Raw genomic sequence first — 14,770 nt, 5'->3', positions numbered from 1 at the left:
GATTAGATTCCAGTCTGTAACTCCCTCCCGGGTATCTGTTATTCTGTATATAAACCTCCCCGAACCCCTCGGTTAGATTCCAGTCTGTAACTCACTCCCGGGGTATCTGTTATTCTGTATATAAACCTCCCCGAACCCCTCGGTTAGATTCCAGTCTGTAACTCCCTCCCGGGTATCTGTTATTCTGTATATAAACCTCCCCGAACCCCTCAATTAGATTCCAGTCTGTAACTCCCTCCCGGGGTATCTGTTATTCTGTATATAAACCTCCCCGAACCCCTCGGATAGATTCCAGTCTGTAACTCCCTCCCGGGTATCTGTTATTCTGTATATAAACCATCCTGAACCCCTCGATTAGATTCCAGTCTGTAACTCCCTCCCGGGGTATCTGTTATTCTGTATATAACCCACCCCGAACCCCTCGATTAGATTCCAGTCTGTAACTCCCTCCCGGGGTATCTGTTATTCTGTATATAAACCTCCCCGAACCCCTCGGTTAGATTCCAGTCTGTAACTCCCTCCCGGGTATCTGTTATTCTGTATATAAACCTCCCAGAACCCCTCGGTTAGATTCCAGTCTGTAACTCCCTCCCGGGTATCTGTTATTCTGTATATAAACCACCCCGAACCCCTCGATTAGATTCCAGTCTGTAACTCCCTCCCGGGGTATCTGTTATTCTGTATATAAACCTCCCCGAACCCCTCGGTTAGATTCCAGTCTGTAACTCCCTCCCGGGTATCTGTTATTCTGTATATAAACCTCCCCGAACCCCTCGATTAGATTCCAGTCTGTAACTCCCTCCCGGGGTATCTGTTATTCTGTATATAAACCTCCCCGAACCCCTCGGTTAGATTCCAGTCTGTAACTCCCTCCCGGGTATCTGTTATTCTGTATATAAACCATCCTGAACCCTTCGATTAGATTCCAGTCTGTAACTCCCTCCCGGGGTATCTGTTATTCTGTATATAACCCACCCCGAACCCCTCGATTAGATTCCAGTCTGTAACTCCCTCCCGGGGTATCTGTTATTCTGTATATAAACCACCCCGAACCCCTCGATTAGATTCCAGTCTGTAACTCCCTCCCGGGGTATCTGTTATTCTGTATATAAACCACCCCGAACCCCTCGATTAGATTCCAGTCTGTAACTCCCTCCCGGGTATCTGTTATTCTGTATATAAACCTCCCCGAACCCCTCGATTAGATTCCAGTCTGTAACTCCCTCCCGGGGTATCTGTTATTCTGTATATAAACCTCCCCGAACCCCTCCATTAGATTCCAGTCTGTAACTCCCTCTTGGGGTATCTGTTATTCTGTATATAAATCCCCCCCAACCCCTCGATTAGATTCCAGTCTGTAACTCCCTCCCGGGGTATCTGTTATTCTGTATATAAACCAACCCGAACCCCTCAATTAGATTCCAGTCTGTAACTCCCTCCCGGGTATCTGTTATTCTGTATATAAACCTCCCCGAACCCCTCAATTAGATTCCAGTCTGTAACTCCCTCCTGGGGTATCTGTTATTCTGTATATAAACCCCCCCCCAACCCCTCGATTAGATTCCAGTCTGTAACTCCCTCCCGGGGTATCTGTTATTCTGTATATAAACCAACCCGAACCCCTCAATTAGATTCCAGTCTGTAACTCCCTCCCGGGGTATCTGTTATTCTGTATATAAACCACCCTGAACCCCCCGATTCGATTCCAGTCTGTAACTCCCATCCAGGGAGCTGTTATCTGTTTTTTATTCATTCACAGATCTGAGCATCTCTGGCTAGGTCAGCATTTATTGTCCCTCCCTATTTGTCCAGTGGGTATCCAAGAATCAATCACACTTGTGTGGTCAGGAGTCATGTGTGGGCCAGACCAGGTTAGGATGGCAGTTTCCTTCCCGAAAGGACATTTGTGACACAGATGGTTTTTCCTGACAATGGATTCTTAATTCCAAATTCTTCATTGAATTAAAATTCCCTCAAGTGCTATGTTGGTGTTTGAACCTGTATATCCAGAGAATTGCCTGAGTCTCTGGATTAACAGTCCAGCAATAATACCACTGGGTCATCACCTCCTCTTGTATAGCACCCAGCTTCCTTTGATTAGATTATGCTCCAACTCACTCCCAGTAGCTGTTATTTTGTGTTCAAATTCCCTGTGTCACTTGCCAGCCCAAGCCTGGACTTTGCCCAGACCTTGGTGGATTTCACCATGAACTGCTTCACCATCTGAGGGAGTGGTGGTGAATGGGGCTGAACACGGTGCAATGATCAGTGACCATTCCCACTCCTGACCTTCTGACGGAGGGAGGGTCATCGATGATGCAGCTGAAGATGGTTGGCTCGAGGACACTATCCTGAGAGACTCCTGCAGAGATGTCCTGGAGCTGAGATGGCTGACCCTCCAACAACCACCACCATCTTCCTGTGTGTCAGGTATGACTCTAACCAGCGTAGCGTTTGCCCCCGAAACCCGTTTTGCCAGGGCTCCGTGATGCCACACTCGGTCGAATGCAGCCTCGATGCCAAGGGATGTCCCTCTCCCCTCCCTTCGGGAATTCAGCTCCTTCTATCCTTGTTTGACCCAAGGCTGGAATGAGGTCAGGAGCTGAGTGACCCCGGGGGAACCCAAACTGGGCGTCACTGAGCAGGTTATTGCTGAGCGGGTGCTGTGTGATAGCCCTGTTACTGAGCCCTGATGCTGGAGAGGAGACGGATGGGGCAGGAATGGGCCGGGTTGGGATTTGTTCCTGTATTTATGTACGGGGACATACCTGGGTCGGGTAGATGCCAGTGTTGTCCCTGGACTGGAACAGCTTGGTGAGGGGAGCGGCCAGTTGTGGAGCACAAGCCTTCAGTCCCATCGCTGGAATGTTCTCAGGGCCCATAGCCTTTGCAGTGTCCAGGATCTCTGGGATATCCCGTGGAGTGAATGGAATTGGCTGGAGCCTGGTTTCCGTGAGGCTGGAGGAGGCTGAGATGGATCATCCACTCGGCAATTCAGGCTGAGGATCGCTGTGGAAGCTCCAGCCTTACCTTTGACCCTGATGGCCTGGGCTCCTCCATCATTGAGGAGGGGAAGATGTGTGGAGCCCCGTCCTCCGGTGAGTTGTTTAATTCACTGACTGGATGTGGCAGGACTGCAGAGCTTGGATCTGACCTGGTGGAGATTACAGAGATAGGGAGGGGGTGTAGGGGCTGGAGGGGGATACAGAGATAGGGAGGGGGTGTAGGGGCTGGAGGGGATTATAGAGATAGGGAGGGGGTGTAGGGGCTGGAGGGGGATACAGAGATAGGGAGGGGGTGTAGGGGCTGGAGGGGGATACAGAGATAGGGAGGGGGTGTAGGGGCTGGAGGGGGATACAGAGATAGGGAGGGGGTGTAGGGGCTGGAGGGGATTATAGAGATAGGGAGGGGGTGTAGGGGCTGGAGGGGGATACAGAGATAGGGAGGGGGTGTAGGGGCTGGAGGGGGATACAGAGATAGGGAGGGGGTGTAGGGGCTGGAGGGGATTATAGAGATAGGGAGGGGGTGTAGGGGCTGGAGGGGGATACAGAGATAGGGAGGGGGTGTACGGGCTGGAGGGGGTCACAGAGATAGGGAGGGGGTGTAGGGGCTGGAGGGGGTTACAGAGATAGGGAGGGGCTGGAGGTGGTTACAGAGATAGGGAGGGGGTGTAGGTGCTGGAGGGGGTTACAGAGATAGGGAGGGGGTGTAGGTGCTGGAGGGGGTTACAGAGATAGGGAGGGGCAGAAGGGGGTTACAGAGATAGAGAGGGGGTGGAGGGGGTTACAGAGATAGGGAGGGGGTGTAGGGGCTGGAAGAGCTGATGGAAACCGAGAAGGATGAGGCTGGGTGGGTGATACGGTGGGTTGTGTAAAAGTCTGATGTTACTTGTCTATATGGAGAGGGGAGTGAGCCTGAAATCGAGGTGACAGTGTGCGGTCAGGGTGCGTGCTGTGTGGGTTCAGAGGGGCACAGCTCAGTGAGCCAAGTGCCCTCGAGTCTGGCACAAGGAGAGGGAAGGGCAGGTTGGCCTCAGGCTGTGTGCAGATGACAGTGAGTTTGACCGCCAGACTCGGAACAGAGAGAAGGGTGAGATTAATCACCCAGACATAGTGTCAGTGCACAAACGTACTGGGCCAGTAAACAAGACAGAAAATGCTGAGAGAAGCCTTCAGCATCTGCCTGAGGGGGTCTGTGCGATGTTCTGATTCACAGTTCACAGATGTTATCGTACCAGCCTCAAGATTTATTGAACAGCTTCGTTGGTCTTGTGAAAGTAACAGTTTGAGTTTGTCAGTGTATTTCTTGGTTTGACAGAAAGAAGTGTTTACAAAAACAGCTTCTACAAACAAGTGCAGCTGTCGATCAAAACTCTTACAATTCCATCCGAACATCGTGAACACACTGATTACTTTTCTTGGCAAAGCTAAGAATCACTGTTCCCGAGAATTTTTCCCGAGTTCCCGGCCCATGTCACATTCAGTGGATGGGAGTCCCATCTGGGATTGGGATTCGGGAGGAGACTGGGTGTTCAATAAACGCAACCCTCAGCACTGACCCTCCGGCAGTGCCCACTCCCTCAGCACTGACCCTCCGACAGTGCCCACTCCCTCAGCACTGACCCTCCGACAGTGCCCACTCCCTCAGCACTGACCCTCCGACAGTGCCCACTCCCTCAGCACTGACCCTCCGACAGTGCCCACTCCCTCAGCACTGACCCTCCGACAGTGCCCACTCCCTCAGCACTGACCCTCCGACAGTGCCCACTCCCTCAGCACTGACCCTCCGACAGTGCCCACTCCCTCAGCAGTTGACCCTCTGACAGTGCCCACTCCCTCAGCACTGACCCTCCGACAGTCCCCACTCCCTCAGCACTGACCCTCTGACAGTGCGGCACTCCCTCAGCACTGACCCTCCGACAGTGCGGCACTCCCTCAGCACTGACACTCCGACAGTGCGGCACTCCCTCAGCACTGACCCTCCGACAGTGCCCGCTCCCTCAGCACTGACCCTCCGACAGTGCCCAATCCCTCAGCACTGACCCTCTGACAGTGCCCGCTCCCTCAGCACTGACCCTCCGACAGTGCCCACTCCCTCAGCACTGACCCTCTGACAGTGTGGACTCCCTCAGCACTGACCTTCCGACAGTGCCCACTCCCTCAGCACTGACCCTCCGACAGTGCCTACTCCCTCAGCACTGACCCTCCGACAGTGCGGCGCTCCCTCAGCACTGACCCTCCGACAGTGCCCACTCCCTCAGTACTGACCCTCCGACAGTGCCAACTCCCTCAGCACGGATCCTCCGACAGTGCCCACTCCCTCAGCACTGACCCTCCGACAGTGCGGCACTCCCTCAGCACTGACCCTCTGACAGTGCGGCACTCCCTCAGCACTGACCCTCTGACAGTGCCCATTCCCTCAGCACTGACCCTCCGACAGTGCGGCACTCCCTCAGCACTGACCCTCCGACAGTGCCCACTCCCTCAGCACTGACCCTCCGACAGTGCGGCACTCCCTCAGCACTGACCCTCCGACAGTGCGGCACTCCCTCAGCACTGACCCTCTGACAGTGCCCACTCCCTCAGCACTGACCCTCCGACAGTGCACACTCCCTCAGCACTGACCCTCCGACAGTGCGGCACTCCCTCAGCACTGACCCTCTGACAGTGCCCACTCCCTCAGCACTGACCCTCCGACAGTGCGGCACTCCCTCAGCACTGACCCTCCGACAGTGCGGCACTCCCTCAGCACTGACCCTCTGACAGTGCCCACTCCCTCGGCACTGACTCTCCGACAGTGCCCACTCCCTCAGCACTGACCCTCCGACAGTGCCCACTCCCTCAGCACTGACCCTCCGACAGTGCCCACTCCCTCAGCACTGACCCTCCGACAGTGCCCACTCCCTCAGCACTGACCCTCCGACAGTGCCCACTCCCTCAGCACTGACTCTCCGACAGTGCCCACTCCCTCAGCACTGACCCTCCGACAGTGCCCACTCCCTCAGCACTGACCCTCCGACAGTGCCCGCTCCCTCAGCACTGACCCTCCGACAGTGCCCACTCCCTCAGCACTGACCCTCCGACAGTGCCCACTCCCTCAGCACTGACTCTCCGACAGTGCCCACTCCCTCAGCACTGACCCTCCGACAGTGCCCACTCCCTCAGCACTGACCCTCCGACAGTGCCCACTCCCTCAGCACTGATCCTCTGACAGTGCCCACTCCCTCAGCACTGACCCTCCGACAGTGCGGCACTCCCTCAGCACTGACCCTCCGACAGTGCACACTCCCTCAGCACTGACCCTCCGACAGTGCCCACTCCCTCAGCACTGACCCTCCGACAGTGCGGCGCTCCCTCAGCACTGACCCTCCGACAGTGCGGCGCTCCCTCAGCACTGACCCTCCGACAGTGCGGCCCTCCCTCAGCACTGACCCTCCGACAGTGCGGCGCTCCCTCAGCACTGACCCTCCGACAGTGCGGCACTCCCTCAGTACTGTACCTGTGACTTGGCGGTATGGTACCTCCCACCCATGAACATTTGGTTGAGGCGTGAGGGTGGAGAGCGAGAGGGGATGATACTCAGTGAGCTAGCTGTGTGCGTTGTCACCCGGTCATTACCAGCAGTGGTTGTATGGTGGATTTGCTAGATGTGTAATGACCTGCATATGTGTGTGTGATGTCCTCACCACAGCAGCCTCAGGCTGGCCTTATTCAGGAAGCCTGAGCGTTCACATCTGACTCGTCACTTGGAAACTGTCGAGGTCCTGCTAGTGCACTGAATCAGACATGAAGACAGTCACGTCCATGCAGTGGGTAGGGGGATTAAAACAGCTCCCTTTCATGTCAGCATGTATTTCTCAATGTGATTCCCCAGGTAGCCAATCAACTAATTCCCACTGTCCACCATCCCAGTGGCCCCAAACCCCTTCCCAATCCCTCCCACTCTACACCGTCCCAATGGACCCAAACCCCTTCCCATTCCCTCCCGCTCTACACCATGGACTGTGTGTCTGTGTGTGTGAGTTTGTGAGTGTGTGTATGAGTTGTGTGTGTGTGGGTGTGTATTTGTGTGTGAGTATGTGTGTGTCAGTCCGTGTGTGATGTGTGAGTTGTGTGAGTGTGTGTCTGTGTGAGTTTGTATGTGTGTGAGTCTGTGTGTTGTGTCTGTATGTGTTGTGTGTGTGGGTTGTGTGTTTGTGTCTGTGTGTATGAGTTGTGTGTTGTGTGACTTCTGTGTGTGTGGGTTGTGTGTGAGTGTGTGTGTCTGTGTGTTTCTGTCTGTGTGTGTGGGTTGTGTGTGAATGTGTGTGTCTGTGTGTTTGTGTCTGTGTGTGTATGTGTGTGGGTATGTGAGTGTGTGTGTTTGTGTCTGTGTGTGTATGTGTGTGAGTGTGAGTGTCTGTGTGTGTGTGTGCGTGTGTGTGTCTGTGTCAGTATGTGTGTATATGTGTGTATCTGTGTGTGTCTGTGTGTGTGTGTGTGTGAGTATGTGTGTCTGTGTGTCTGTGAATGTGTGTGTGTCTGTGTGTGCATGTGTGTGCCTGTGTGTGAGTATGTGTGTATGTGTGTGAGTGTCTGTGTGTGCGTGTGTTGGTCTGTGTGCATGTGTGAGTGTGAGTCTGTGTGTGTGAATGTGTATGTGTGTGTGTGTGTGTGAGTGTGTGTGTCTCTGTGTGTGTGTGCATGTGTGTCTGTATGTGCGTGTGTATGTCTGTGTGTGTGTGAGTGTGTGTGTCTGTGTTTCCGTGTGTGTGTGTGTGAGTGTGTGTATGAGTGTGTGTGTCTGTGTGTGCGTATATGTGAGTGTGTGTGTGTCTCTGTGTATGTGTGTGTGTGTCTGTGTGTGTGTCTATGAGTGTGTGTGTGTGTGTCTGTGTGAGTGTGTTTGTGTCTGTGTGTGTGTCTGTGTGTGTCCGTGCATGTGTGTGACTGTGTGTGTGTGTGTGTGTCTGTGCGCATGTGAGTGTCTGTCCGTGTGTGTGTGTGCGTGTGTATGTATGTGTGTGTGTGTCTGTGTGAGTGTGTGTGTGTGTGTGTGTGAGTGTGTGTGTGTCTGTGTCTGAGTGTGTGTGTGTCTGTGTGTATAAGTGTGTGTGAGTGTGTTTATGTGTGTGTGTGTCTGAGTGTGTGTGTCTGTGTGTGTGAGTGTGTGTGTGTCTGTGTCTGAGTGTGTGTGTGTGTCTGTGTGTATAAGTGTGTGTGAGTGTCTGTGTGAGTGGGTGCGCGTGTGTGTCTGTGTGAGTGGATGTGCGTGTGTGTCTGTGTGTCCGCGCGCATGTGTGTGTGTGTGTGTGTGTGTCTGTGTGAGTGTGTGTGCGTGTGTGTGTGCGCGTGTGTGTGTCTGTGTGTGTGTGTCTCTGTGTGTGTGTGAGAGTGTGTGTGCGCGTGTGTGTGTGTGTCTCTGTGTGTGTGTGAGTGTGTGTGTGCGTGTGTGTGCGCGTGTGTGTGTCTGTGTGTGGGTGAGTGTGTGTGTGTGAATGTGTGTGAGTGTGTGTGATTGTGTGTGTGTGTGTGAGTCTGTGTGTGTGTGTTTGTGTCTGTGTGTGTGAGTGTGTGTGTGTCTGTGTGTGTGAGTGTGTCTGTGTGTGTGAGTGTGTGCGTGAGTGTTTGTGTGTATCTGTGTGTTTGTGCCTGTGTGTGAGTGTGTGTGTATATGTGTGTGTGTGTGGATGTGTGCGTGAGTGTGTGCATCTGTGTGTGTGTGACGGTGTGTGGGTTGGTGTGTCTGTGTGTGTGTGAGTGTGTCTGTGTGTATATGTGAGTGAGTGTGTCTGTGTGTGTGTGTGTCTGTGAGTGTGTGTGTGTGTGTCTGTGTGAGTGTGTTTGTCTGTGTGAGTGTGAGTGTGTGTGTCTGTGTGTAAGTGTGTGTGTGAGTCTGGGTGTGTGTGAGTGTGTGTCTGTGTGTGTGGGTGTGTGTGTGAGTGTGTGTGTGTATGACTGTGTGTGTAAGTGTGTGTGTCTGTGTGTGAGTGTGTGTGGGTGTGTGTAAGTGTGTGTGGGTCTGTGTCTGTGTGATTGTCTGTGTGTGTGTGTCTGTGTGTGTGAGAGTCTCTGTGTGAGTGTGTGTGTGTTTGTGTCTGTGTGTGTGTCTGTGTTTGTGAGTGTGTGTGAGTGTCTGTGTGTGAGTGTCTGAGTGTGTGTGTGTGTGTCTGTGTGAGTGTGTTTGTCTGTGTGAGTGTGAGTGTGTGTGTCTGTGTGTAAGTGTGTGTGTGTGAGTCTGGGTGTGTGTGAGTGTGTGTCTGTGTGTGTGGGTGTGTGTGTGAGTGTGTGTGTGTATGACTGTGTGTGTAAGTGTGTGTGTCTGTGTGAGTGTGTGTGGGTGTGTGTAAGTGTGTGTGGGTCTGTGTCTGTGTGATTGTCTGTGTGTGTGTGTCTGTGTGTGTGAGAGTCTCTGTGTGAGTGTGTGTGTGTTTGTGTCTGTGTGTGTGTCTGTGTTTGTGAGTGTGTGTGAGTGTCTGTGTGTGAGTGTCTGAGTGTGTGTGAGTGTGTCTGTGCGTGTGTGTCTGTGTGTGTGTGTGTCTGTGTGTGAGTGTCTGTGTGTGTGAGTGTGTGTGTGTGTGTGTCTGTGCGTGTGTGTCTGTCTGTGTGTGAGTGTGTGTGTGAGTGTCTGTGTGCGTGTGTGTGTGAGTGTGTGTATGTGTGTGAGTGTGTGTGGGTGTGTGTGTGAGAGTGTGAGTGTCTGTGTATGTGAGTGTCTGTGTGTATGTGAGTGTGAGTGGGTGTGTGTGTCTGTGTGTGTGAGTGTGTGTACATGTGAGTGTGTGTGTCTGTTTGTGTGTGTGTGTGTGTGAGTGTGTGTGTGTGTGAGTGTGTGTGTGTCTCTGTGTGTGTGAGTGTGTATGTGTGCTTATATGTGTGTGCGTGTGTGTCTGTGTGTGTGTCTGTGTGTGTGAGTGTGTCTCTGTGTGTGTGTCTGTGTGTGTATGTCTGTGTGTGAGTGTGTGTGTGAGTGTCTGTGTGTGAGTGTGTCTGTGTGTGTGAGAGTGTCTGTGTGTGTGAGTGTGTGTGTGTCTGTGTGTGAGTGTGTGTGTCTGTGTGTGTGAGTGTGTGTGTGAGAGTGTCTGTGTGTGTGAGTGAGTGCCTGTGTGTGGGGGTGGGTGTGTGAGTGTGTGTGTGTGTGTGTATGTGTGAGAGTGTGTGTGTGAGTGTGTGTGTGAGTGTGTGTGTGTGTATGTGTCTGTGTGTGTGAGTCTCTGTGTGTGTGTTTGTGTCTGTGTGTGTGTCTGTGTGTGTGTGTGTGTGTCTGTGTTTGTGAGTGTGTGTGAGTGTCTGTGTGTGAGTGTCTGTGTGTGTCTGTGCGTGTGTGTCTCTGTGTGTGTGAGTGTGTGTGTGTGTCTGTGTGTGTGATTGTGTGTGTGTGTGTCTGTGTGTTTGTGCCAGTGTGTGTGTGATGAGGGCGTGTGTGTGTGTGTGTGGGTGTGGGTGTGTGTGTCTGTGTGTGTGTGTGTCTGTGTGTGTGTGCGTGTGTCTGTGTATATGTGAGTATGTGTCTGTTTGAGTGTGTGTGTGTGAGTGTGTGGGTGTGGGTGTGTGTCAGTGTGTGTGTGTCTGTGTGTGTGTGAGTGTGTATGTGTGCATATGTGTGTGTGGGTGTGTGTCTGTGTGTGTGTCTGTGTGTGTGAGTGTGTCTCTGTGTGTGTGTCTGTGTGAGTGTGTGTCTGTGTGCGTATGTGTGTGTGTCTGTGTGTGAGTGTGTGTCTGTGTGTGAGTGTGTGTGTGAGTGTGTGTCTGTGTGTGTGAGTGTGTGTGTGAGTGTGTGCATGAGTGTGTGTGTGCGTGTGTATGTGTGTGTGTATGTGAGTGTCTGTGAGTGTATGTCTGTGGGTGTGTGTGTCTGTGTGTGTGTATGTGTGCATGTGAGTGTGAGTGTGTCTGTGTGTGTGAGTGTGTGTCTGTGTGTGAGAGTGTGAGTGTGTCTGTGTGTGAGTGTGTGTCTGTGTGTGTGAGTGTGAGTGTGTGTGTGCATGAGTGTGTGAGTGTGTGTGTGAGTCTGTGCATGAGTGTGTGTGTGCGTGTGTATGTGTATGTATGTATGTGTATGTGAGTGTGTGTGTGTGGGTGGGTGTGTCAGTGTGTGTGTCTGTGTGTGTGTGTGTGTATGAGTGTGTGCATGAGTGTGTGAGTGTGTGTGTGAGTGTGTGCGTGTGGGTGTGTGTGAGTGTGTGTGTGTGTCTGTGTGTGTGTGAGTATGTATGTGTGCATATGTGTGTGTGGGTGTGTGTCTGTGTGTGTGAGTGTGTCTCTGTGTGTGTCTGTGTGTGTGTGTGTGTCTGTGTGTGTGAGTGTGTGCGTGAGTGTGTGAGTATGTGTGTGAGTGTGTGTGGGTTGGTGTGTCTGTGTGTGTGAGTGTGTCTGTGTATATGTGAGTATGTGTCTGTTTGAGTGTGGGTGTGTGTCAGTGTGTGTGTGTCTGTGTGTGTGTGTGAGTGTGTATGTGTGCATATGTGTGTGTGGGTGTGTGTCTGTGTGTGTGTCTGTGTGTGTGAGTGTGTCTCTGTGTGTGTGTCTGTGTGTGAGTGTGTGTCTGTGTGCGTATGTGTGTGTGTCTGTGTGTGAGTGTGTGTCTGTGTGCGTATGTGTGTGTGTCTGTGTGTGTGAGAGTGTGTGTGTGTGTCTGTGTGTGTGAGTGTGTGTCTGTGTGTGAGTGTGTGTGTGAGTGTGTGTCTGTGTGTGTGAGTGTGTGTGTGAGTGTGTGCATGAGTGTGTGTGTGCGTGTGTATGTGTGTGTGTGTATGTGAGTGTCTGTGAGTGTATGTCTGTGTGTGTGTATGTGTGCATGTGAGTGTGAGTGTGTCTGTGTGTGTGAGTGTGTGTCTGTGTGTGAGAGTGTGAGTGTGTCTGTGTGTGAGTGTGTGTCTGTGTGTGTGTGTGTGCATGAGTGTGTGAGTGTGTGTGTGTGCGTGTGTATGTGTATGTATGTGTGTGTATGTGAGTGTGTGTGTGTGGGTGGGTGTGTCAGTGTGTGTGTCTGTGTGTGAGAGTGTGAGTGTGTCTGTGTGTGTGTGTCTGTGTGTGTGAGTGTGTGCATGAGTGTGTGAGTGTGTGCGTGTGGGTGTGTGTGAGTGTGTGTGTGTGTCTGTGTGTGAGTGAGTATGTATGTGTGCATATGTGTGTGTGGGTGTGTGTCTGTGTGTGTGAGTGTGTCTCTGTGTGTGTCTGTGTGCGCGTGTGGGTGTGTGTGTCTGTGTGTGTGTGTCTGTGTGTGTGAGTGTGTGCGTGAGTGTGTGAGTATGTGTGTGAGTGTTGGTGTGTCTGTGTGTGTGTGAGTGTGTCTGTGTGTATATGTGAGTGAGTGTGTCTGTGTGTGTGTGTGTGTGAGAGTGTGTGTGTGTGAGAGTGTGTGTGTGTCTGTGAGTCTGTGTCTGTGTGAGTGTGTGTGTCAGTGTGAGTGTGAGTGTGTGTGTCCGTGTGTAAGTGTGTGTGTGTGAGTCTGTGGGTGTGTGTGAGTGTGTGTCTGTGTGTGTGGGTGTGTGTGTGAGTGTGTGTGTGTATGACTGTGTGTGTAAGTGTGTGTGTCTGTGTGTGAGTGTGTGTGGGTGTGTGTAAGTGTGTGTGTCTGTGTGTGAGTGTGTGTGGGTGTGTGTAAGTGTGTGTGGGTCTGTGTCTGTGTGATTGTCTGTGTGTGTGTGTCTGTGTGTGTGAGAGTCTCTGTGTGAGTGTGTGTGTGTGTTTGTGTCTGTGTGTGTCTGTGTTTGTGAGTGTGTGTGAGTGTCTGTGTGTGAGTGTCTCTGTGTGTGTGTGTGTCTGTGCGTGTGTGTCTGTGTGTGTGTGTCTGTGTGTGAGTGTCTGTGTGTGAGTGTGTGTCTGTGCGTGTGTGTCTGTCTGTGTTTGAGTGTGTGTGTGAGTGTGTGTGTGTGAGTGTCTGTGTGTATGTGAGTGTGAGTGGGTGTGTGTGTCTGTGTGTGTGAGTGTGTGTATATGTGAGTGTGTGTATCTGTTTGTGCGGGTGTGTGTGTGAGTGTGTGTGTGGGTGTGTGTGTCTCTGTGTGTGTGTGAGTGTGTATGTGTGCGTATATGTGTGTGAGTGTGTGTCTGTGTGTGTGAGTGTGTGTCTGTGTGTGTGTCTGTGTGTGTGTCTGTGTGTGTGTGTCTGTGTGTGTGAGTGTGTCTGTGTGTGTGAGAGTGTCTGTGTGTGTGAGTGTGTGTGTGTCTGTGTGTGAGTGTGTGTGTCTGTGTGTGAGTGTGTGTGTCTGTGTGTGTGAGTGTGTGTGTGAGTGAGTGTCTGTGTGTGGGGGTGGGTGTGTGAGTGTGTGTCTGTGTGTGTGAGAGTGTGTGTGTGTCTGTGTGTGTAAGAGTGTGTGTGTGTGAGAGTGTGTGTGTGAGTGTGTGTGTGTGTCGGTGTGTGAGTGTGTGTGTCTGTGTGTATGTGTCTGTGTGTGTGAGTCTCTGTGTGTGTGTGTTTGTGTCTGTGTGTGCGAGTCTGTGTGTGTGTGTGTGTATGTGTATGTATGTGTGTGTATGTGAGTGTGTTTGTGTGGGTGGGTGTGTCAGTGTGTGTGTTTGTGTGTGAGAGTGTGAGTGTGCCTGTGTGTGTGTGTCTGTGTGTGTGAGTGTGTGTGTGAGTGTGTGCATGAGTGTGTGAGTGAGTGTGTGCGTGTGGGTGTGTGTGAGTGTGGGTGTGTGTCTGTATGTGTGCATATGTGTGTGTGGGTGTGTGTCTGTGTGTGTGTGAGTGTGTCTCTGTGTGTGTGTCTGTGTGCGCGTGTGGGTGTGTGTGTCTGTGTGTGTGAGTGTGTGTCTGTGTGTGTGAGTGTGTGTGTGAGTGTGTGCATGAGTGTGCGAGTATGTGTGAGTGTGTGCATGAGTGTGTGTGTGCGTGTGTATGTGTGCATGTGAGTGTGTGTGTGTCTGTGTGTGTGAATGTGTGTCTGTGTGTGAGAGTGTGAGTGTGTCTGTGTGTGAGTGTGTCTGTGTGTGCGAGTGTGTGTGAGTGTGTGCGAGTGTGTGAGTGTGTGTGTGAGTGTGTGCATGAGTGTGTGTGTGTGTGTGTATGTGTGTGTTTGTGTGTGTATGTGAGTCTGTGTGTGGGTGGGTGGGTGTGTCTGTGTGTGCGTATGTGTGCATGTGAGTGTGTGTGTGTGTCTGTGTGTGAGAGTGTGAGTGTGTCTGTGTGTGTGAGTGTCTGTCTGTGTGCGTGAGTGTGTGCATGAGTGTGCGAGTATGTGTGTGAGTGTGTGCATGAGTGTGTGTGTGCGTGTGTATGTGTGCATGTGAGTGTGTGTGTGTCTGTGTGTGTGAATGTGTGTCTGTGTGTGAGAGTGTGAGTGTGTCTGTGTGTGAGTGTGTCTGTGTGTGTGAGTGTGTGTGAGTGTGTGTGTGAGTGTGTGCATGAGTGTGTGTGTGTACGTGTGTATGTGTGTGTTTGTGTGTGTATGTGAGTCTGTGTGTGGGTGGGTGGGTGTGTCTGTGTGTGCGTATGTGTGCATGTGAGTGTGTGTGTGTCTGTGTGTGAGAGTGTGAGTGTGTCTGTGTGTGTGAGTTAGTGTCTGTGTGTGAGAGTGTCTGCATGTGTGTGTGTGTTTCTATGTGTGTGTCTGTGTGAGTGTGTGTGTGTGTCTGCGTGTGTGAGTGTGTGTGTGTGAGTGTGTGTTTGTGTGTGTGAGAGAGTGTATGTGTCTGTGTGAGTGTGTGTGTGTGTGAGAGTGTGTGTGTGTCTGTGTGTGAGAGTGTGTGTGTCTCTGTGTGTGTTTGTGTGTGTATTTGTGTCTGTGTGTGTTTCTGTGTGTGTGTGTCTGTGTGTGTGTGTTTCTGTGTGTGAGTGTCTGTGTGTG

General features: G+C 52.1%; 1 protein-coding gene across 4 annotated transcripts in view; it reads left to right on the top strand.

Annotated features, from left to right (window-relative positions):
• zbtb32 (zinc finger and BTB domain containing 32) overlaps positions 1-14,770 on the top strand; it is a 61,260-nt gene that overhangs the window by 11,698 nt on the left and 34,792 nt on the right. Inside the window, exon 2 of one of the 4 annotated variants that reach the window (XM_087980779.1) lies at positions 2,167-2,430. The exons of the other annotated variants lie outside the window; for them this stretch is intronic. The gene's annotated coding sequence lies outside the window, so the exon portion shown is untranslated. The remainder of the gene's footprint in view (positions 1-2,166; positions 2,431-14,770) is intronic. 4 annotated transcript variants of the gene reach the window in all.

Source organism: Chiloscyllium plagiosum, unplaced genomic scaffold (assembly GCF_037043375.1).
Source record: "Chiloscyllium plagiosum isolate Xiang-an unplaced genomic scaffold, Cpla_swu_hap1 HiC_scaffold_38, whole genome shotgun sequence".
NCBI classification, from domain to species: Eukaryota; Metazoa; Chordata; class Chondrichthyes; order Orectolobiformes; family Hemiscylliidae; genus Chiloscyllium; species Chiloscyllium plagiosum.
This window is presented reverse-complemented; position numbering and strand designations above follow the sequence as displayed.